This window comes from Equus caballus, chromosome 9 (genome assembly GCF_041296265.1).
Source record: "Equus caballus isolate H_3958 breed thoroughbred chromosome 9, TB-T2T, whole genome shotgun sequence".
Taxonomy (NCBI): Eukaryota; Metazoa; Chordata; class Mammalia; order Perissodactyla; family Equidae; genus Equus; species Equus caballus.
Window position 1 is genome coordinate 30,149,892 of NC_091692.1, and position 22,864 is coordinate 30,172,755.

The following is a 22,864-nucleotide window of genomic DNA, read 5'->3' on the forward strand; positions in this document are numbered from 1 at the left end:
TTGCCCCTTTTCTATTTTCACACTGAGGAAGTTACTAATGAAGTTAAAATGGGGTAGGAGGTGAAGATAGAGACTATTTCTGCGTATTTTATAGGCTTTAGTAATTCTAAATGTACCAACTATACTAGACTGACAACAAATAAGGAGAGTCTCCCCTCCTAGACCATAAACCTAAGACTTCCTCTTGCATTATACTAGGGCACGCTAATTTTACCTTATTTCCTCAGGTGTGCCCTATAAATATCTCTCCCAGAATTTTTTTGAGCCTATTCAAATGACCAGGGCTTTGTTGCTGCTCTGTCTTAGGAACAAAGCTCCTTTCCTCATGAGCCCCTTCTCCTGTTCATTTTTCTCTCGCTGCTTTGTGAGTTCCCACTGATGGTGGTAGCCAGGTGCATCAAAAGAATGGCGATATTCCAGGAATCTTCTCTGTACTGCGGCCTCAAGAGAATCTCATTTCCTTGTTCTCTGCAGTCATGTTTCTGAGTATTTAGCACAGTTTGCTGCTGACTTTACTCTCCTTTTGGGCTTCCTGCCTTCTAAGTTTCCCCAGCCTGGGAAAGCTTTTTCTAACATTATTTTCCCCTGGAAGAAGGATGATTTTTCACAGAAAGTAGGTTTAGTTGTATATTCTACATCACAACACTGCCTGCTGGGCAAGCATATCCAGCGTGTATTCAATAGTGATGTGGTAGAGGGTTGAGTGTTAGCCCCTTGTAGGTTCTTCTGCAAACATTTCTTCTTAAAATTGGGTGCTCACCTGTGAGTGGGGGTGAGGGAGTTATGATCCAGGTCCCTCTCTGCCAGTGCCTCTCACTTCTGGTAGAACTGGAAGAAATCAAGTGAAGAAGCTGGGGAAAGGGAACTGTTAAAAGCTCTTAAGTGTGTTGGAAGGAGGTACAAATCTGGCATGATGAGCACCAGGCTTCCAGAACCTGAAGGGAGCTGTTTCTGAGGATGTTGGCTTTGAGGCTGATGAATCCACGGGAAGTCTTTTTTGGCTGCTCATTCTCTCTCATTTAAGAATCCACACAATGAAGTTTGAAGAACAGACCAACCGCAACCAGCAGGGCCTATTTTACTGCTGAACTCTTCCCTAGGTTTAGCTACCTACTCTGTAAATAGCAACAGGTGAATATAGCTTTCTCTGAATCCCACACCCCAAGCATAAACACTGATCACCTGATGCTAATTAAGTCACAAACAGGTCCTCTGCCTGCCCAAGCCTTCCACCTGTTATTATTAGCTCCTGGGAAATGAGCTGACTCCCAGTCAACAGTGATGTTTCTATTTTGTTTAGTAGGATCCTGAAATAAGCCAATTTTAAGTTTGAGAGAACGCTGGCATGTTATCCTATGGTATAGTCATCACCAGAAAAAAGTCCAACTGACTCTACCTCATGAAATATTAACGAAGAGCTGCAGTCACTTGCACTGACTTCAGCACAGTCAAAAAGACCAAAAATCAAAGCTGTATCTTCCACTTTACAGGACACAGAAAGCTATAACTTTTAATAGCTAGTGAATTTTAGCTGGAGTTCTTAACTGTTCCTCTGTGCAAAACTATGAGTTTTCAAAATTTTCTGTCTTTTGGTTTTACTGTCTGAATATTTTAGGGCTATTTTAAGAAAAAGCTGGTTCATTGTTCTAGTAGGGGAAGTCAACTGAAAGCTTAATAATAACAATAAACTTTTTAGAATTATAATTACTTCCAGATGGATGCTTACACATGTCCTCACCTTTAAAAAAACTACTTAAGTATGTCACCATCTGTTTTTCAGTGACTTTGCATGGAAATCTTACTCTTTTGTTTATACAGCTGTTGCCAAGTTTGTAACTTAAGCCACTGAGGATTTAAGACCATAATGGTAATGTCTTTCTCTTCTCTTCTGCTGTTACTAAATGAACATATTGTATTACTCAACTTTTACAACTGCCTTTGGGAAATATCAGAAATAACAAGAGAATATGATCTGAAGGAAATTAATAAATTATGCATATTTTTACTTGTTGTTGCATAATACCAACCAACAATTAAACAGCATTTTGGAAGTACTAATTGAAATCTTTACATTGGGCCTTTCTTATCCCAGGAGACCAAGGGAATTTCTCAGGGAGATTGCAGATGGGTGCATTCGCAATGATAACTCAGCCCAGGGGAACCTCTGAAAGCATTAAACACTTATTAAAATCTTTGTCTGTGGGCTGCTTTAAGCAATCTTCAAATCGCTGAAGAATGTGTCAGGCAGTCATTAACAGTTTGCATGAGAATTCCTGCCAGCTTTTTAGTGTTCCACAGGAAGGAATAGGCTCCCCAACAGAATTTCTGAGCAATCACTGCAAATTACAGAAAAAACCAGGACAAAATATTTGCAACATGGAAAAATCAATGTCTAAAATCAAACGTATCATTTCCCTGGACAAACCTACCCTCCTTTCCCTTTCTGATCTTGGGAAGCAGCGGTACTACCTATCCTGGTCCAAAAGCTTGAAGTTACCCTCAACTCCTCCCTCTTCCAGCTCGTGGCAAAACCAAATGAAGTCTATCTGCCCGCATGTCTCTCACGTCCACCCTCTGTTCTCTCTGCATGTGCCCCGGCCCCAGACGACACCTCCGGCCTTGGGTCATGAAGGAAGTCTCCATATCAATCACTCTGCTTCCATTCTTGCCTTGGATCACTAGAAAAAACGTAAAATTCTGGAAAGAACAATGAGAGAGTTATAAACGTGCTTCCTCCCTCTGTGGTGCTTCTTTTCACTCCTTCTAAAGAAGTATTTTAGGTGGTGAGACGTGGTAGGGAGGGAGGTGACTTCGGATGAATGTGCTTGCTTGGGAAATACAGTCGACCCCGGGTATCCTCTCCCTCCTCCGCCCCCATCAAAATCCACTGACGCTGGAATCACTTATATAAAATGGCGTCATATTTGCATAAAACCTACACACACTCTCCTGCATACTTTAAAACATCTCTAGATTACTTATGATACTTAATATAATATAAAGGCTATGTAAATGGTTGTTATACTGTATTGTTTAGGGGATAATGACAAGAAAAGAAGTCTATAGGTGCACGTTCAGTACAGACACAACCAACCGTCATAGACCTTTGGATCTGCGGTTGGTTGAATCCGCGGATGCGGAGCCTGCAGATATCCAGGGCTGGCTGTACATTTTCATTTTGGGTAGCTGAGAAGGTATGGTCGAGGTACAGAAGAGCAGGCTATCCCGTGCTGCTCTGGCTTAGGTGCAGAAGCCCTGCCAGAGAAGAAGCATGCAGAGTGAGAGACTGTCACCCTAAGGTCATCAGAGTTAGAGTCCTTGCAAAGATGGTGGGCAGAAACCTGAGGAATATGGTTTGCTTTTGGTAGTTTCTTGTGTGCAATCTCTCAGGCACTATGCTGTGGAAGGTGGCTAGCTGGAGTGCACATGTAGCCAAGATCAAGGTTAAAATTAGCATTCCAGGGTAGGCAAATTTGACAAGTTTTTCTAAACTGATATCCCTCTTCCTATAACAACTATTGGATGTCTCATTGTTTGTTCACCATCTCCAAAATATTTTAAAAAGAAAACTACATTAAAACATTAATGCAGTGATTTTTTCATGCAAAATAGATGGCAAAATAGTGCCCAGCATACAGTAGGCACTAGAAACATTATAAATATATGTGTCAAACAAAACATATATTTATATATGTATGTATATACATATGTCCATAACATGCATGTATACACACACATGCGCAGTATTGATGACACGACTGCTAAATAAATTAACTTGCCCATTCTGATTTAGAGGAAATAAAATTAATCGCCAGTATATGGACTGATCCACCTGACCCTTCTGTCAAAAACATAAAAATCAGTCATTTTGTTTTTACATTTTAAAGCCTATCTTTTTCTTCATTTTCATAATAGTATCCACAACCTAATAGTATAATGATCCAGTGCAGATATTGCAACTATTAAAACATAGAGAATGGCATGCACATGCGCGCACACACACACAGAGACACACACACACACACACCCCAGAATGGCTAAAATAATGAAGAAAATGCCAAGTGATGATGATATGGAGCAATCTACACTGCTGATGAAAGTCCCAAGTGGTACAACCTAAAGCTGACCATATGCACACCCTCTGACCCAGACATTCCTGTCCTTTTTATTATGTACCCCCCAGAAAGGTTGCACCAAAAGCATGCATTAGGATGTTCCTGGATATACTACAGATAACAGCCTAAAACTACAGTCATGCATCACTTAACAAACAGAGTATGTTCTAAGAAATGTGTCGTTAGGTGATTTTATCGTTGTGCAAACATCATAGAGTGTACTTACACAAACCTGGATGGTATAACCTACTATACACCTGGGCTATGTGGTACTAATCTTATGAGACCACCGTCATATATGCAGTCCACTGTTGACTGAAATGTCGTTATGCAGCATGTGACTGTACTCAAATGTTCATCAACAGCAGAATGGATAAATTGTGGTATATTCATACAACGGAATATTATTCCGTAATGAGGATGAACCGTCTACAACTACCTCAACCTGTGGGTGAATCTTACCAACAACATTGAGTGAAAGCAGCCAGACAACAAAACCTATAGACCTAAACCTGTATGAGTCTTTTAAAGGAAATATAAAACTGTTCTATGCTGTCAGGAGTCAAAATAGTGCTCGCCCTTGATGAGGAAGTTTCTGGGAGCTGCTGCACAATTTGGGTGCTTATTACACGGGTGTGTTCAGTTTGTGAAAATTTATCAAACCGTATGTGCACTTTTCTATTTGTATGGCATAATTTTAAAGAAAGCTAAAGTGAAAACAGGAAAGGCTAGAAGGAGGTATGCTAATGGAAGAAGGATGGAACACAGATTTTATAATTATCAGGATGCCTGTCACCCACCAGGGCACTGGACTTCCATGAGCCTCACAAGGAACATGAGGCAGGTGAACCACTTGCCTGGGAAGTCTTTGCAGCTCTAACAGCATGCACGTTGGACACCAGACACTTGCTTGCCTACTCTCTCATATTAAATATTCCTTCACAGATTTTACTCTTACTGCAAGTTGTTTTCTTTGTCCTTTCAATGTTTTTGACTCTTGTGTTCAAGAAATGGAAAGCATGATGGAGGAGGAACTTTTTAAAAAAGTATAATAGTGATTGAGATGGCATCTGTTTCATGCAGAAACCCTACAAAGCTCTTTGCATAAATCTGGAGTCCACTAAGCACAATCATGGCCTTGCAAAAGATTTTTATATTCCCGCAGCATCCTGGGATATTGTCAACAAGACACTGTAAAAAATGGTAGAGGGGATAATGTTCTTCACATCCTTCCTGGCTGCTTTGTTTCAGAGTTTCTCAAATGTTGAAAATATGCCGGGTCTTTGTTTGATGACTTATCAGAAGGATGAGGTAAAGAATGACCCTATTATAAATCTGGGTAAAAAGGTTAAAAAAATGACTCTTGTTTGTTTTCAAAGTGTTTTCCTGTTGAACTGGTCACAGATGTTTCTGAGCGCCACCTATACCAGTCAGTGTTGCTGGCACTGGGCCTACAGGGGTGAGCTAGAGTGTCTCTGCCAAGGGTTTATATTCTAGTGAGAGAACAGACAAAAACCATGAAAGAAATAAGAAAGAGAACTTCACGTCTAAGAAGTGCTACAAAAATGGTAAAATGGTTGATACATGACAGCATGATGAGAGGAGGGTACCATTACAGTTAGTGGCCAGGGAAGGTCTCTCAAGAGGAAACACCTGACCTGAGAACAATGATACGGAGGGTGGGCATACAAAAATGTGGGGGATGAGGCTTGTAAGAAGAAGGAACTGCAAATACTAATGAGATTGGCATGCTCCTGGAACATGCAGGAGGTGTGGTGAATGAGGAAGAGAATGAGGACACGTGAGAGTCAGGGAGATGAGAAGGGGCTAGAGGCCTTAGAGACCAGAGAACTCATGGAGGAAAGGACCAGAGTGAGTCAGTGTGAGGGAAGGGAGGTGCGGGTCACAGCTGGGGGTTTGCTGATGAGATTTCTGAGGAGGTTGGTAATGGCAGATTCTAGGGGATGGTCATGTGAGTGAGGGCTGAGGTGTGGCAGAGGAATAGATTTCTGGGGTCAAGAAATGAAGGAGCTGGGAGGCCAGAGGGTAGCACAGGTCATTTACAAGGATGTTGAAGAAATCGAGAATGATGACAAGAACAATGCTGGCGAGGAAATGGTGGCCCACATGCTGGAGTGTTCTACATGAGGGGCAGGAACCAGAGGGTGTGCAGACTGAAAGGAGCAGTAGTGACGGTTCAGTCTAAGACATGCATTCAAAAGAGGTATTTAAAAAAAAATTGTGGTAAAGTTAAATAACATAAAATTTACAATTTTTCCCGTTTTTAAGTGTACAGTTCAGTGGCATTAAGTACATTCACACTGTGGTACAGCTATCATCCCATCTGTTTATTTCATCTGCCCACACCGAAACTCTGTACCCATGAAACATGAAGTCCCCAACACCTCCCTTCCTCCAGCCCCTGGTAGCTACCATTCTACTTTCTGTCTCCATGAATCTGACTATTCTAGGAACCTCACATAATATTTGCCCTTTTACGACGGGCTTATTTCACTTAGCATAATGTCTTCAAGGTTCACCCATGTTGTAGCCTGTGTCAGAACTTAAGAGGTAGGGTTTTTGAGGGAAGACATGTTTTGGAATTGGCAACAGAGAGCAAAGAGAAACCTGCCTTTACTTTTAAGATTGGAAGTAAGTAGTGGAATTTCAACAGAACGATGTCTCCAATTATCAGGCCATGGGGGAAGCCCTGTGTGCAAAGAGTAGCCAGATTTCTGTGAGGGATGAAAGGGACATTAAAAGACAGTTGTGAAGAATTAGGGCATTTTGCTGATTATAGACTGAGTTCCACAGAGCGCAATGGATGATGGGAGGTAGAAGTGTCCGACGAAGTCAGATCACGAGATGAGCATCCTTGTGGTGACCAGGTCAGAGAGGCCAAGTGGGAGTATCAAGTTTATTTGGAGGAGTCCTGCAAGTCCAGGGCTGGCCTTCCAGCCCACAGCTGGTACTTACAGAAGAATCATTGAAAAATAATGAACAATGGATCAAGAATGTCAAGAAGTCCATGTAGTGGCCTGTGCCATATAGGGAAGAAAGCATGGGGTTTCAAGTCAGAGGTCCTCTTCCATTCTGCCCTCTGCCCTCTGTGAGGCCTGGACCAAATATCTTCACCTTTCTAAGCCTCCTGCTCCTCATTTGTATAATATTAGCTATATCGATTTGTTAAAAGTAGTAAATGAGAGAATGTATATGAAAACTATTAAGTGCTACTAATGCCATTATTATTATTATTATTTTAACTTAGTATTTACTGATGATATTTAATGTAAAAGATAGGATGAGTAATGTGGAAAGTCCTTAAATTGTATTTTGAGATCATAAACAAATTGATCCTATACCTTGCGTCTATATTTAGCAGAGAGTCAAGTAGCCAGGTCCCCAATTATCTACACTCAGGCATCTGGCACCTCAACCATTCACAAACCTAGAAGGAACACAGCATGTCACGAGTGCATGCAAGTAGTGACAAAAATAGCTGAGAAAGCTGAAAATGGAAAGACTAGAGAAGAGGGGTGTAAGTCTGTTAGCTGGCCAAGCAGAGCGGAGAGTACTTTTTGCACTTTGACTAGGGAGGCGTGAGGAAAACCCAACGGTGGGCTGAGCAGGCCGAGGGTGGGTCCAGCTTTACTCTCCACACTTAGGCTTTGTGACCTCAGCAATGGGCCACCTCCCTGGGCCTCGGTTTTCTCGTCTGCAAACTGAAGGAGCAAGATGATCGTTAAGCTTTTCTTCTTATTCTATGATGCCGTTATTACATGGGTAAATCATGCAAATATTGATAAGTGAAAAGGCCAGATATAAAAGGCCACGTGTTGCATAAACCCATTTATGTGAAATGTCCAAAACAGGGAAATCTGTAGAAAGAGAAAGTAGTTGCCAGAGGCCACAGGAGAAAGGGGCTTGGAGGGTGACTGCTAAGGGGTGTTGGGTTTCTTCTTGGGGTGACGAAAATGTTCTAAAGAGGTTTATGGTGATAGTTACACACTCTCAATGTACTGAAAGCCATTGAACTGTATGCTTCAAATAGGTGAATTGTATGGTTTGTAATTATATCTCCATAAAACAGTTTTAAAACGCTGTTATTTTAATTTACTTGAAAGGCAGCATGGTGGACTCGAACAAGTGCCGAAAGAACAGGAATGCTGGATGTGGGTTCTGTTCTGTCCCTATATTGGTGACCTTATAAAAGTCATTTGCCTGCAGTGGGCTTTGGCTAGCCAAGTCATTCCCCCTTTCTGTTCCATAAAGTTAATTTTAATTGGGCATTGTTAATTTTGTTGGGTATGACAAAGCTGAGACCATAAGAAAAGGAAAGAAAAAATATCCAAGGAAAAAGAGTAAGGAGGGATAAAAGAGAGCAGGAACACCAGCTGTGGGTGCCCGTGCAGTGGGAGCAGTGACAGACATGAGTGCCGCAGGCATCATGGCGACGAGGAGGAGAGAACAAGAGCCTCAGACAGCACTGGGGAGGTGAGCAGCCTGACTCCTGAGGGAGATGCTCCGTCAAAGCCAAGAACTACATATAGTTCCTACTACTTAGCAGAAATGTTAAAGTGTGTATTTGGGAAAAAAAAATACATCATGAAAATACTTTCCCTGAACATCATGTTACAGTGAGAAATTCAGATAAACATGCCAGTCATATTACGTAGCATTTCCATAACCTCCTTTATAGACACAGGTTGGTATAAAGATCAGGAATGCAGGCTCTTTCCTCGGTTAAAAGCACTTGAAGTGCTCTTTGGCCCAGAGAATTACTACAATTATAGTCTTTCCTACTTCAACAGTGGAGAAGTGGGTCCCCAAAGTGCATTGGGAGAAACAGAAATGCATAAAACTTAACTAATTACATTTCAGGTTGTATTTAATAGAAAAGACAATGAATAAGTGCAATTAATGCCACATAAGCCCTTACTACGTTCAATCTCATACATATTTCATATCTATCTCTGGTTTTGAAATCTAAATAAATCTAGAGCCCAGGGAGTATCGTGTATTATGTGTGCTTCAATATAACCCTAAGAATGTGAATTGAAATTTGATGTGAATTCAAATCCTCTACATATCCACACTTCTATGAAAGTGCCTGAAGTAATGATGAAAGCAATAGAGCATTAAGAATCAAGTCAGTATCATCAAGAAGACAAACAAGTTGGTGAGGATGTGATGAAAAGGCAATCCTTATACGCTGTTGGTGGGAATGTAAGTTGGTCCAACGACTATGGAAAACCATATGGAGGTTCCTCAAAAAATTAAAAATAGATCTACTATATGATCCAGCAATTCCACTACTCAGTATATACCCAAAGGAAATGAAAACAGGATTTCGACAAGATATATGCACTCTCATGTTTACCGCAGCATTAGTCACAATAGCCAAGATATGAAAACAATGTAAGTGCCCATCAAGGAGTGAATGGATAAAAAAAGATGTGGTACATATACACAATGGAATATTATTTAGCCATGAGAAAGGAAGATATCCTCCCATTTGCAGCAACATGGATGGATCTTGAGCACATTTTGCTAAGCAAGATAAGTCATACAGAAAAAGACAAGTACTGTATGATATCACTTATATGTGGAATCTAAAAAAGTTAAACCTATAAAAAATAGAGTAAAATGGTGATTACCAGGGGATGGTGGTGGGGTTGGATAAAAGAGATGGTGCTTAAGGGTACAAATTAGTAAATAAGCCATTGAGATCTAATGCGTAGTATAAAGAATATAGACAATAACGTTGTACTATAATGATGTAATGTGATAAACATTGCTACATTGGCACTCATATTACAATACATAGACATATTACAATATATAATTGTGTCAAAGTAAACTGTACCCAAACTTACACAGTTACACATCAAATTTATTCAATAATAATAATAAAAAGAATGAATCAAGTTTCTTCTTTGGTTCTGAAGTGATACGAGGAATATATCCTCCCAAGGGGAAAAAGGTCACAGCCCCTTCAATGTTCCCTAACGGCCACTCATATTTCTAGGTACCCTCTAAATACCTTTCAATACTAGGACAAGGGTCCGGGAACATCTGATATCCTCAGATGCATTTCTGGAGGTGATGCAGTTTCTTCTACCCAGAACAGTTCTCCAAATTAACAATGCAGAGGGGAAAGACATCATCATCATCATCGATCCCCAGTCCAGCCAGGGAAGTGACAGCTAGGAGGAGGCAGGGTAGCAGCTCCTGGTGGTGCAAGGGGAGGAGGAGAGATCAACTGCATAGGCATCAGAGAGTCATTCTGGCCCTGCTGAGGGTCAGGGCTTCAAAGAGTCTGCCTGGAGTGGACAATGTCAAGATCTTTTGGCAAGCAGAAGGCTCCTGTAACAAGAGTAGCACCTGTTAACCTTTGCAGCATGTGCCCATACACAGCTTATACCTATCAGCCACTCTGTAAACGTTGAAATGACCTACCAGGTGTTCAGAAGGGCCTTTATGAAATAACATCTTCAGCATAACTAAAAGTAGCCCAGTCATGTAGACATTGTATCCCTCTGATGGGATGCAGTAGGAAGTGCAAGCACTATCCATGAAACGATCTGGTCCATTGGAGCCTTTGGATCTAACATTGAGTTTGCAGGAATTTAGGGAATAGAGGAGAAAGTTAGCATCATGAGGAAGAAGCAAATAAATTCAGGATGTAGGACAATCCACGGGGCAACAGATCCAGTTTCTTCCAAGTTAGTGTGTGAAAAAGAAGGAGGAGGGTAGAGGAAGCAGTCAGAGTAAAGAGACTGAGGAGAAAGAAGGTGATAAGGTTAGTGTCATGGACTGAATATGAATAGAATTCATATGTTGAAGTCCTAACCCCCAACACTTCAGACTGTGACCGTGTTTGGAGACAGGGTCTTTAAAGAGGTCGTTAGGGTGGGGCCCTAAGCCAATCTGACTGTTGTCCTCATAAGAAGAGGAGATTAGGACACACAGAGAGACAGCAGGGATGTGCACACACAGAGGGAAGGCCATGTGAGGACAGAGCAAGAAGGTGGCCATCTGCAAGCCAAGGAGAGAGGCCTCAGGAGAAGCCAAACCTGCTGACACCTTATCTTGAACTAGCCTTCATGCTGTGAGAAAGCAAATTTCTGTTATTTAAGCCACCCGGTCTGGGGTGCTCTGTTATGGTAGCCCTAGGAAACCAACATAGCTGGTATTAAATGATGCCAAAATCGTGTTAATTTTGTTGGGTATGACAAAGATATTGCTGCTATTATATGGATATTATATATATATATATATATTTTTTTTTTTTTTTTTGAGGAAGATTAGCCCTGAGCTAACATCTGCCAATCCTCCTCTTTTTTCTGAGGAAGACTGGCCCTGAGCTGACATCCGTGCCCATCTTCCTCTACTTTCTATGTGGGACGCCTGCCACAGCATGGCTTGCTAAGCGGTGCCATGTCCGCACCCGGGACCCTGGCCGGCAAACCCCAGGCCACCAAAGCAGAATGTGCACACTTAACCGCTGCGGTACTGGGCCGGCCCCTGGATATTGTATTTTAAGTGTGTTATTACGCATTACGTATAAGGTTATTACGTTTCTTAAAAGTAACATACATTTTTATTTTAACTGTCTTTAATGAATCACATTTGTAATGAAGCTTCCTATTATTGCCCCTATTATTGGCTGGAACTGTGGAAACTCTTACAGACAAGTCATCCTTGTTTGATCATGAGAGCAGGAACTCACCCAGTGCGGCAGAAGCCCCCGTCCCTCTGGTCCAATCTCCTGGGGCTCTCCCAGCTCGTTCTGTTTATGCTGGCCACAAATCTTACAGACATTAGGCCTGGATGAATATTGGGTGGTTGAAGAACTTCTTTTCCACCAGTTACAGCAGATGGGTTATGAAATGTGTTAACGTACATGCAAATTAAGGATAATAAAAATGTACGAAAAGGTGTGTTTGTCAGTAACTAACTAGCCTTATCTACTCTAATAGGTCTGTCTGGGCAAATTTTCCTTCCATGTCTCTTTTTCCATAAATTATACTTTTTCCTATAGAAAATTCTTCATGATCCCTTAGTGAATGGTAGCATTGGCTCCTCAAACTGTGCCTCATGTCCATTATTAGTTAGCATTTTTCATCCTGTGCTGATGATCCTATTATAAATAATGTGGAATAGCAAGCTCCCATCCTATTTAAAGCTTTTAGTCTGTAAGTAATTTGATCCCTGAAAGCCTCTAGCATCTGAGCTCATACACAAAACCTTTGTGCATATTATTTCCCTTTGGTGCTTCTTCCTTAGTACTTCTGGGGCTTGTTAATTGTCATTAAGTTTTTTTGTTAATGTGAAAATCTCTTGAACCCTCTGCTGTACATCTTACTATAAAGTAAGTATAATTATCCCTGTTATGCATATTTAGAATCAGAGGCTCACAAAACCAGTGAGCAGGGTTGAAATTCAAACCCAGTTCGCTTTATTTCAGCGCTCAGGCATCTTACATCACACGACTGCAATTTGAAGCATACAGAGCTGCAGGGATTACAACATGCTTCTTTTCCTTCTAATGTTTTTAAACTACAAAACCTCTATTACATTTTATACTTATAAACGGCAAAATTTTTAATGTTCAGTTTCTGAATTGCATTGGAAACAAATGATATTATAGAAAGATAAAAATGTGATCCAAAGATAGAAGAAGAAACTTAATTCAAGAAAAATAACTTCAAGAAAAATGCTAATAGGTCAGAGCAGACCACTGTTCTGATGCAACAACTAAAAAAGTCAGATAAATAAAACCACATTTCTAAAGACATCAGAGAGCTGTGGAAGCAAAAAGATTAAGTTTACTAAAATTTCTGAGCGGGGGAGCTCTTCAAAAGTGAGCAGCTGTTACTAGGTGTTTTTTCTCTGAGGGCATTTGTAGACTCTGAGCATGGGCTGAGGACATAAGGGGACTCAACAGTCTCATGTGGGAGAACAGGTCCCCCTTCAGTCACAAGGCCCTCCTCAAGCACATGGCTGGCCTCCTCAAGACATTCACCAGATGTGGAAGCCACCTGGGGAGGGTGGAGGCGGGAAAGCAAAGCTCAGAACCTTCGAAGGTGAGACCGAGTCTGTCATCTTCCAGAACTGACGAGACAGAACTCACTAAGCTCTAAATCCAAAGCCCAGGAGGAAATACCTGAGGAATGAGAAATGCCCAGAGGTTATGTAAGTCTTATTAAAAGTGAAACCAGCTCCAACCCATTTCAATACCTATTAGGACTGAAGTAGTCAGTCCCTCATCCTCATAGAGGAAATCTCTCCAAGGGAGATTCCTTGCTGGTGGAAGATACTATCTGAACCTCCACAGTCTCTTTATATAAAATATCTACATATAATAAAAATTACTGGATGTGCAAAGGGATAGAAAAATGGGGTAGAAAAAACAAACAATAGATACAGCCTCACAAACAATCTCAATATTGGATTTAGTGGACAAGAATTAGATGGACAAAACTGATGAAAAGATGGGAAATTTCACCAGAGAATTTAAATGTATTGAAAAGAATCAAATGGACATAGTACATTTAGAACAAAACAATTTCTGAAATTAACAACTCACTAGCTGGGGTTTTTTTTAACACGAAGAAGTGAAGATCAGTTTTGTGTGTGTGTGAGGAGGACTGGCCCTGAGCTAACATCTGTTGCCAATCTTCCTCTTTTTCTTTTTTCTCCCCAAAGCCCCAGCACATATTTGTATATCCTACTTGTAGATCATTCTAGCTCTTCTATGTGGGATGTCGCCACAGCATGGCTTGATGAGCAGTGTGTAGGTCTGTGCCCAGGATCCAAACCAGCGAACCCCAGGCCACCAAAGAGGGGCACGCAAACTTAACTACTTGGCCATGGGGCCGGCGCCTCACTAGATGGTTTGACAGAAAACTGGGCACAGCAGAAGAAGGTTACGTAAACTAAAACACAGGTCAAAAGAAAACATTCAAATTAAAGAAGAGAGAGACAAAAAAACGGACAAAACGGAGCATAGAATAAGAGACATGAGGGGGAAAAAGGAAAAAGTCTACTATATGTTAGATTTGAGTCCCAGAAGCAGGAGAGGAAGAGAGAAAACAGGTAAGAAGCAATATCTAAAGAGATACTGAGTGAAAAATTTCCAAAGCTGATGAAATATATCAATCCACAGATATACGCAGCTCAGTGAAGTGAAAGTAGGACAAATTAAAAAACCACCTCTAGGTACATTATATTCAAACTGTGGCAAGCCAAAAACGAAGAGAAAAATTTTAAACCAGCCAGAGGAAAAAGACATGTTACCTTCAGAGAATCATGTCTTTTCAACAGAAACTACAGAAGTAAACACATAATGGAATGAGAGTGTAAAGGCAAGCACAGATTGGGATTTACAATACACACAGACACACACTTTTTTTTGTTTTGAGGAAGATTAGCCCTGAGCTAACTACTGCCAGTTCTCCTCTTTTTGCTGCGGAAGCCTGGCCCTGAGCTAACATCCGTGCCCATCTTCCTCTACTTTATACGTGGGACGCCTACCACAGCATGGCTTGCCAAGCGGTGCCATGTCTGCACCCAGGATGCGAACCAGCGAACCCCGGGCCGCCGAGAAGCGGAACGTGTGAACTTAACCGCTGCACCACTGGGCCGGCCCACACACATTTTTGACAATAGCTTATATCTAGAATCTACAAAGAACTCTTCCAAATCATAAGAAGAAGACAGAAAACACAATGGAAAAATGGGCCAAAGACTTGAAAGGCAGTTTACAATAGGAGATATACAAATGGACAAGAAAAGGTGCTCAACATCATCAGTAATCAGGGAAACATTAAAACCACAACAATACACCACTACAGAGCCACCAGAAGGCCTAAAATTAAATGAGTGGACAAGATAATTGCTGGTGAGGATGTGAAGCAGTATATATATTGCCGGTAGACGTGTAAATTGATTTGGATGTAAAAACAGTTTGAAAAACTGACAGTATCTAATCAAGCTAAACATACACTCAATCTATTAGCCAGCAATTTCATTCCTGGGCATCCAATGGAAATAAGGGCTTATATTTATCAAAAGACATGAATAAGAATGTTCATATTAGTATTATTCATAATAGCCGCACACTGGAAACAACTCAAACGTCCGGACGTAGTGGGACGGATAAAAGAACTGTGATGCAATCACATAAAGTAACAGTGGACAGCACTGAAAAGTCACAACACATGCAACGAGTCGATCTCAAAAACATAGTGCTGAGCTAAAGAAGGAGATGCAAAGAATATGTCTTGTATAATTCCATATGAGGTTCAAACAGGCCCAACTAATATAGGGTTTGAGAACTTATATGACTGGTTACCTGTGAGGGTATTGACTGGAAGGAAGCAAGAGGGGGTCTTAAGGATTTGGGCTAAAAATGATCCTACATCTTGATCTAGAGCAGTGGTGACTGATCTTCCAGCCGCTGTCCCCGTCGCCGTCCCACACCCCCCCACGGCCATCCAAAACATTAGGCAGTCTGGAGACATTTTTGCCTGTCACATTTAGAGAGGAGTGCTGCTGGCATCTAGTGGACAGAGGACAGGGACACTGCTAAACGCCCTGCAATGCAAAGGACAGTCCTCAGAACAGGATGTATTCAATCCAAAACGTCAATAGTGCTGAGGTTGAGAAATCCTGATCTGGATGATGGTTACATGGGGGTACACTTACGAAAAGTTGATTAAGCTGGACACTTAAGATGTGTACACTTTACTATAAGGTATAACTCACCATAAATAATAAAGTTAAGAGCAATGATGAAAGTCACAAAAATACCTATAGCTCCTTGCTGAATTTAGCAAATTTACATAGAAACTTTGTTTCAATTTTATAAATAGTCTAACTCATTAAAGAGTCCCAATAACCTGAATTTGCCAGGAATTACATTAAGTCAGGAAGAATGGAACTCTTTATGTACAGTCCCCATTAAATGCAAAGAAGTATCTATACCTTTCTACGTAACAGAAGATGTATGAATTAGTATCTGGCTTATCGCTGGAAATGGGTACTTGTAGACACTCAATAAATGTATATTGTAAAGTCCACACACCAGGGGTTCTCTTGGAGCCATCAGAAGACACACAAAAATATACGTTTACTTTTAAAAAATGTTTTATTTTATTGAGGTTATAATAGTTTATAACATTGTGAAATTTCAGTTGTACATTATTATTTGTCAGTTACCACATAAATGTGCCCTTTCACCTCTTATGCCCACCCCCTTCCCCTCTGGTAACTATTGAACTGTTCTCTTCGTCCCTGTATTAGTTTATCTTCAACATATGAATGAAATCATGTGGTGTCTGTCTTTCTCCCTCTGGCTTATTTCGCTTAAGATAATACCCTCAAGCTCCATCCATGTTGTTGCTAATGGGACGATTTTGTCTTTTATGGCTGAGCAATATCCCATGAATATACATGTACTTTTAAACAGTAGTCTAACCTTAGGTCCAAGGATAATAACTTCTTGCCACCAATTATTAACAAATGAAGAAATCTATTAGTCCCTTAAGTGTCATTATCATCCTACTCTGAGACATGATAGTCATTTACAAGGGAGGGGTAAGGCATAGGTTGCATCACTCTTCCCACTGTCCTGCATAAACGGATCAGCTATGCCAGCCTGTGCTGATGGAGCCATGCAGCCCCAGAAGGGTCAGAAGTGCTGGGTGTCGCAAACCTTAGAACAGCACCACAAATGTGTTCTAGCCTTGAGCAAACACTGTTCAAGCAGCATCAGGGGTGACAAGAGCACAAACGGAGACAAACCCAAGAACAAAGTGTTCTCTACTTCACTGCTGGGCTGAGGTGCACGTTGTACAACCCAGACCTCAGGAAGTCAAACTGCTGGGTAACTTTGCATGGGACGCCATCCTCTAAAATCCAAATACTAACATGTACTTAAAAAGAATTTTACAATTTGGAGTAAAATTAAATAATAACTAGAAATCAAGTGCTCCCAAAATGATTTAATAATCAGAAGTAATTCAAGTAAAACATCACTGCTGGGCAACAGGGCATATTACTCATATTTCATAAATGATCCCCCATGCAAATAGCTGGATTCTAATCAGCTGGATTAGAATCAAGGTAATTTATTCATGAATTCTTAATCGTGTAATATTACCTTGAACACTCAGTCACTTCAAATTTTATTGTGAATGGCCGCTACAAAAGCCCATTCAATGGTGCTGTGAACTGACTCACCCCATGCAGCCTTGTCTAAACTCTTGAGCTGTTCAAGGTAACATTCAAGGACCATCTCAGATAGTGCCGGGTAGTCAGTGACTCACACATATAGTACTAAATGCTAAGCTCTGACTCAGAGTGAACGCTGCTCGTTGCTGACTGACGCTATATGTATTTGAATAGAAGCTCACATTGTGAGTCACCTGGTGGTGCACTGAAAACCAATCCACAATCTTTCCAACTGGACAGTGATTCACATTACAATCATACTGGGGCCTGACCTAACACATGTGGTTTCAAAACGCAGTTCTGTTGAACTGGCTTGGGAACATGCTAGAAAGTCACTCCCTGCTTAATGGGCTGTATTTCTGAGAACACGTGGGAGGTATATATACAGAGATGCAAAGTCAAGGGTAGGATATCCAGTTCGAACGCTGGAGAGAACCATAGTTTCCTTCTTCAAGGATGCAGGCACAGTTCCTGGAAGTGCCTTCCCTGAAAGACACACCATTCCTATAAATAACTTTGCAAGGCCAGATGCTCACTTCAAAGGCTCTGCCATGTAATTCCTAAACCACTCATGTGAGGGCTGGACCTTTACGCCACAAGCTGCATCTGTTTGTGGAAGGTGAATGTCATTAGACTGCCATATGCAGAAATAAAGGACAGCAGGATTTTAGAAACTGATATTCAAACGCCTGGAATGAAACCACTAACCAGGCTATTGCATTAAAATAAGAAAGCTTTTTTCTCTCTCATTCTTTTTTTTATTTTTTTGAGGAAGATTAGCCCTGAGCTAACATCTGCTGCCAATCCTCCTCTTTTTGCTGAGGAAGACTGGCTGTGAGCTAACATCCATGCCCATCTTCCTCTACTTTATATGTGGGACGCCTACCACAGCATGGCTTGCCAAGCGGTGCCATGTCCACACCTGGGATCCGAATCTGGGAATCCCAGGCCGCCGAAGCAGAATGTGCAAACTCAACCGGTGCGCTGCCGGCCGGCCCATCTCTCACTCTTGCTTGTCCGCAAAATCTGGAATAATAAAATCTCCTAGGTAACTTTGAAGGCCTTTCCTAAAAAGCTCTTTTACCGGAAAGACCTTTGTCAAAGCCAGCAGGAAGGAGATTCTAAGAATTTAAGAAAAGCTCAAAAATGGTTCCTAATGTAAAACTGCAAGGGATTAACAGAATATGCAACTAATTGTATACTCTAGTGGGACTTTAAATTCTAATGCTGGCTCTGCCTCTAGCTTCATCTGTGACCTTACCTTATCTTAGGCAAGCCATGCGGTCTTATCTTCTGCTGTGAGGGTCCATGCTGAAGCTGTGGGACTACACTAGCCACATTACTGCCTGGCCTCTCTTGTGTTGGAAATAGGATCATCAGTGTGGTGTGGAAGAGCCCTGGGTGAGTCAGAAGACCTAATTCTAATCCTATTTCAGCCCCTATTAGCTGGAGATCTCTGGCCTGGACCCTTAACCTCTCTGAATGCTTCCTCATCTGTAAAGAGAAGAAGGAGGAAAAAGTAATCTCACTTTTATCACTCTATATTCTTGACATCAAGGGTATTTTGGGTAAAATGTTTACAATGATCTTAGAGAAGTTATCATTTCTAGCTTCTAAGGTAAGTTTCCAGTTCTCATAAATACAACTGACTCAGTGCAATATTTTGATGTAAATGTGGATTTTCTGTATATACCATGACCTAATGTGTATTTTTTATGCATATCTGCTTTACAAAGTGAAATATTTTGAAACTTAGAGATAATTTTCTTAAAATGCTGTTTGAAGCTTGTATGTAAATATGTCATAATTATTTGAAATAAAAGGAGTCCAGATGATTAAGAAATGCATTGTACTTAAATTTAAATATTGACATAGAAAACATTTACTGTTTCTAATTTTGATGACGGACATCTTCTATTTCATTATGTACACTCTTTATAGCATACAAAAACATGCATTTTGTTCCTGATCTTTTTATACTTTGAAGTCTACTTAGCCAATTTGGCATCAACATAATAATAATAGTAATAATAGCTTTGTTTCACATGTGCTAGAGCTCTACTATATTAATTTACTGAATGCTGGCAGCTGCCCTATGAGGTAGGTATTTTTACTGTCCCATTTTACAGATGATAAAACTAAGGCACCGAGAGGTTATGTAACTTGCCTAAGGTCACACAGCTAGGCTGGGATTTGAAAACAGTTACAGAGCCCAGGACTCTTACCCATTAGGCACTACTGCTTCTCATACGCGTTACTAATGCGTAATACAAAAGGCGCCACTTAATGAACAGAAGATAAACAGGATGAGGCCCAGCAGAAAATTAGGTTATGAGCAAAAAATAAGAATTTACAGATAGAGTCACTTCATTAGAAATGTCCTTGCCAAGTCTGGGGAGGAAGTCAGACTGTTTCGTGAACTCGGACCCTTGTTTAGGCAATTTCACAATCTGGAACCATCAGAGGTGAAACGAAGCCCAGCCACACAGCGGTCCTGCGACCTGCGCCCCGGAAGAGGGGAAATGACCCAAAGATGATGATTGGAGATCGGTGCAGGAGCTCCCTGCTCCCCACACTCCGGGGGCAACGCAGAGCCCGGGTAGGCAAGTGACTGCCCTGCTAGCCAGTGGGCAAGAGGAATCGCGCCCGCATCCAACGCACCGGATGCGGTTGGGACAACCAGCGAACTCCAGCCAGATGGCCTGGGGAGAGTGGGGTGTCGACAAATCGTGATTGGCCTCCTCCGGATTCTGAGAAAGAAGCGAGGTGAGGAGAGACTTGCACTCTAGCCCTCCCCTCCTCCCGGACAGAAAATCCGCTCTCGCGCTCACTCCTCCGCCTGTCTGCCGAGGGTGCTCCCCCCGGCGCCCAGCCCGCGCCCCCTCGCCTGGCTCGAACGCTCTTCACCGCCGCGTCCCGCCTGCCGCTGGAGTCGCCTGCCTGGGTTTTCCTCGAACGCTGGCGAGTCCTGGAGGATCGCAACCCACTCCTGTCGGGACGCACCGCCTCTCCCACCGTCCTTCTCCCGCCCACAGCCCCAAAGGCAGGGTGGGCAGGTCGCAGAGCACAAAGACTCCCCAGTATCCAGCCTCTCCCGCCCACTCCGCTCAGACGCAGGAGCGCCGCGGGGCACACACAACAGCCCGAAAACGGGCCCTTCTCCGAGCGCCGCCTGTTCCAAGGCCCCGCCCACGTTCATTCACTACCGGTTGGGGGGAGGGCCGCCGCCCATACCGACCCCTAAAAGCCCACCCCGCTCCCGGCGCGCCGCCTCTCCTTAGGTCCCACGCCCGCCCACTCCCCTCTCCAGTCTCCGCAGCCTGGGCGCCCAGCCGCATTCCAACTTTCCGAGCACAGCTCCAAGAGTGCAGAAGAGTCAATCACTCGGGTTTGTTCAAGAAAAATCTCCCCGGCGCCCGCACCTTAACCTCCTTGGCGTGGGGCAAAGACTGGGCGACAGTGCCCCACCATTCGGCTTTCAAAAGCGTAAATGCCCACACCGAGTCAGCCCCTCCACGGTCCACGCGCGGGTGCCCACATCCCAGTCCCGCTCGTCGGGTGCCCCGCCTGAGTTGCGCTTCTCTTAAAGGGAGGTTTTGCGATTTAGGGAGTGTCTCCTCTTTCTTCCCACCTGCGCTCAAACTGTCTGCCTCTGGCGCCCGGCCCCTTCCTCGTCCTTCTCCCCACCCAGGGGAAACCCACCTGGAGTTTCCCAAATATACTTGGGGTGTCACCCCGTATTTTAGGGTTTAAGGGATAGGCTCCTGCGTGCCCCACCCACTCACTGACCCCAGGACACACAGGTTGAATCGTGCGCACGCCCTGGTGGACCCGGTAGAATTGATCCTGGTGGCTCGACGCCCCCTTTCCAACACGGACACACCCTAAGCCTACAGCCCTCCCCGCCCCGGCCCCCTGCCCCCGCCAAAATTCGTACTGACTCACCGACCGGGCTGGAATGGCAGAGGAGGCGACCAACCCACACCCGCTCCCGCCACCGCGGCGACGAAGAGAGCGCCAGGTCCTGCCCAGCGTGGGCACCCCGCTTGGCCCCGGCCACTTCCCAGACTGAGGCCTCGGGGCAAGTCCGAGAAAGAGAAGGGGGCGTTGAGGAAGCGGAGTACTCACGATTCCACCGTCCACGCGGTGAGCCAGAGGGGAAGCTCCGACCCGCTAGTCTCCGTCGGCCGTGCGCATGCGTCCCGCGTGAGCCTTATTTTTATTATAATCCCGAGTGCTGTCGTTACTACGCCCGCGATTGCTCTGGCTCTCGGTCTTTCCCCTGGGAAAAGGAGGCTCTTCTCCCTCCCCCTCTCTCCCTCCGCTCTGCCTCCTCCCCGCCCCCTCACTCCGCCTCCCTGGCCGGGCAATCCCAGGTCTAGCCTCCCTCTCGCGGTGGCGCGCCCCACTGCGGCGGGAGCTGACGGTGGTGGGGTGGCGGTCGTGTGAGGCTCCAAGCGGCACCCAATCCGCGCTGGGACCGTAGCCCCTCCTCCAGCCTGGGATTAGAAAGTACCGAGAGTGTGGGCGCGAAGCCAGGCGAGCGCTGAGGGCATCAGCAAAACCCCTCTGCTCTCCTTTCGCTCCAGCGCGCGGGGGCCGAGCGAGACTCCCCCGTGCGGGAATGCGTGCTCCGACCTTGTGAATGAAAGGGGGCGGAGGGAGGTGCGAGTGTGTGTGTGCGCGCGCGCAGGAGGTGCGCCGCGCGCAGGAGGGGTGCTTGGTCCGGGGAGAGTCACGCCGTGGACTGCCTCGCCTCTGGAGGGCCGCCCCTTACCTTTTCCCTTTCCCCAGGGTGCTTCTCCGAGCTCTATCCCCGCCCCACTCCGGGGCAGCCTCCGGGTCTGGTTGTCCCGCACTGGAAGGGTGCTCCTCTCCCTCGCCCGGCCAGCAGGAGCCGGAGGCTCCACCTGGCTGCGCGGAAGAGGGGGCTAACTCCCGACTCTGGATCTCATTGAGACCTTCGGCAGCCGCCCTCGGTCCCCAGGGGACTCCGGAGTCCAGAGGAGGGCAAAGACCCAGAGGGTGGCGGAGGAACCCTGCCGCGCAGCTCTGCGGGCACAGAGCACCGCGTGTCCCTGTAGCCCTCGGTGAGTCCTCAGCAGCGAGACGCAGTCGGACCGCCGGGGCTGTGCGCCCGAGCTCTGAGGGCTAAACTGAAGCTGTAAGCTGACCTGACACAAAAATAACATCACGTCATTTCCTCCCCGGCCTCCAGAGCCCGCAGAAGCCGAGAGGGCAGAAGAGTGGGAGCGCGAGGAGGGGGCAGAGGTGCGTCTAGGGGAGGCTTGTAGGAAAGAGGAGACAGACACGTTGAGAACGAGAGTTTGAGAAGCAGCCTCAAGAAGGGCTAGGGCTCTTCCCGCTTCCATTGACCATAGAAGGAAATGGCCCATGAAAAAGTAGCTTCGAGGGTCTCCTGCGGCGAGCGGGTGCCAAGCGAGCCGCAGGCGCCTTTTCTTTGAACACGTTCATCACTGTCTCGACCTTCCCACCACCCTCCCCCTTTT

At 44.1% G+C, this 22,864-nt stretch overlaps 1 protein-coding gene across 6 annotated transcripts in view; it reads right to left on the bottom strand.

Annotated features, from left to right (window-relative positions):
- RGS20 (regulator of G protein signaling 20) overlaps window positions 1–22,500 on the bottom strand; it is a 65,667-nt gene extending 43,167 nt beyond the window's left edge. For 2 of the 6 annotated variants that reach the window (XM_070222253.1, XM_070222250.1), the window contains exon 1: window positions 21,300–21,536. The gene's annotated coding sequence lies outside the window, so the exon portion shown is untranslated. Of the gene's footprint in view, window positions 1–21,299; window positions 22,007–22,131 lie in introns of those variants that run through there. The other 4 variants (XM_014728018.3, XM_070222251.1, XM_014728017.3 and 1 more) reach the window with 4 other exon arrangements.
- Between the last annotated feature and the right edge of the window lie 364 nt (window positions 22,501–22,864).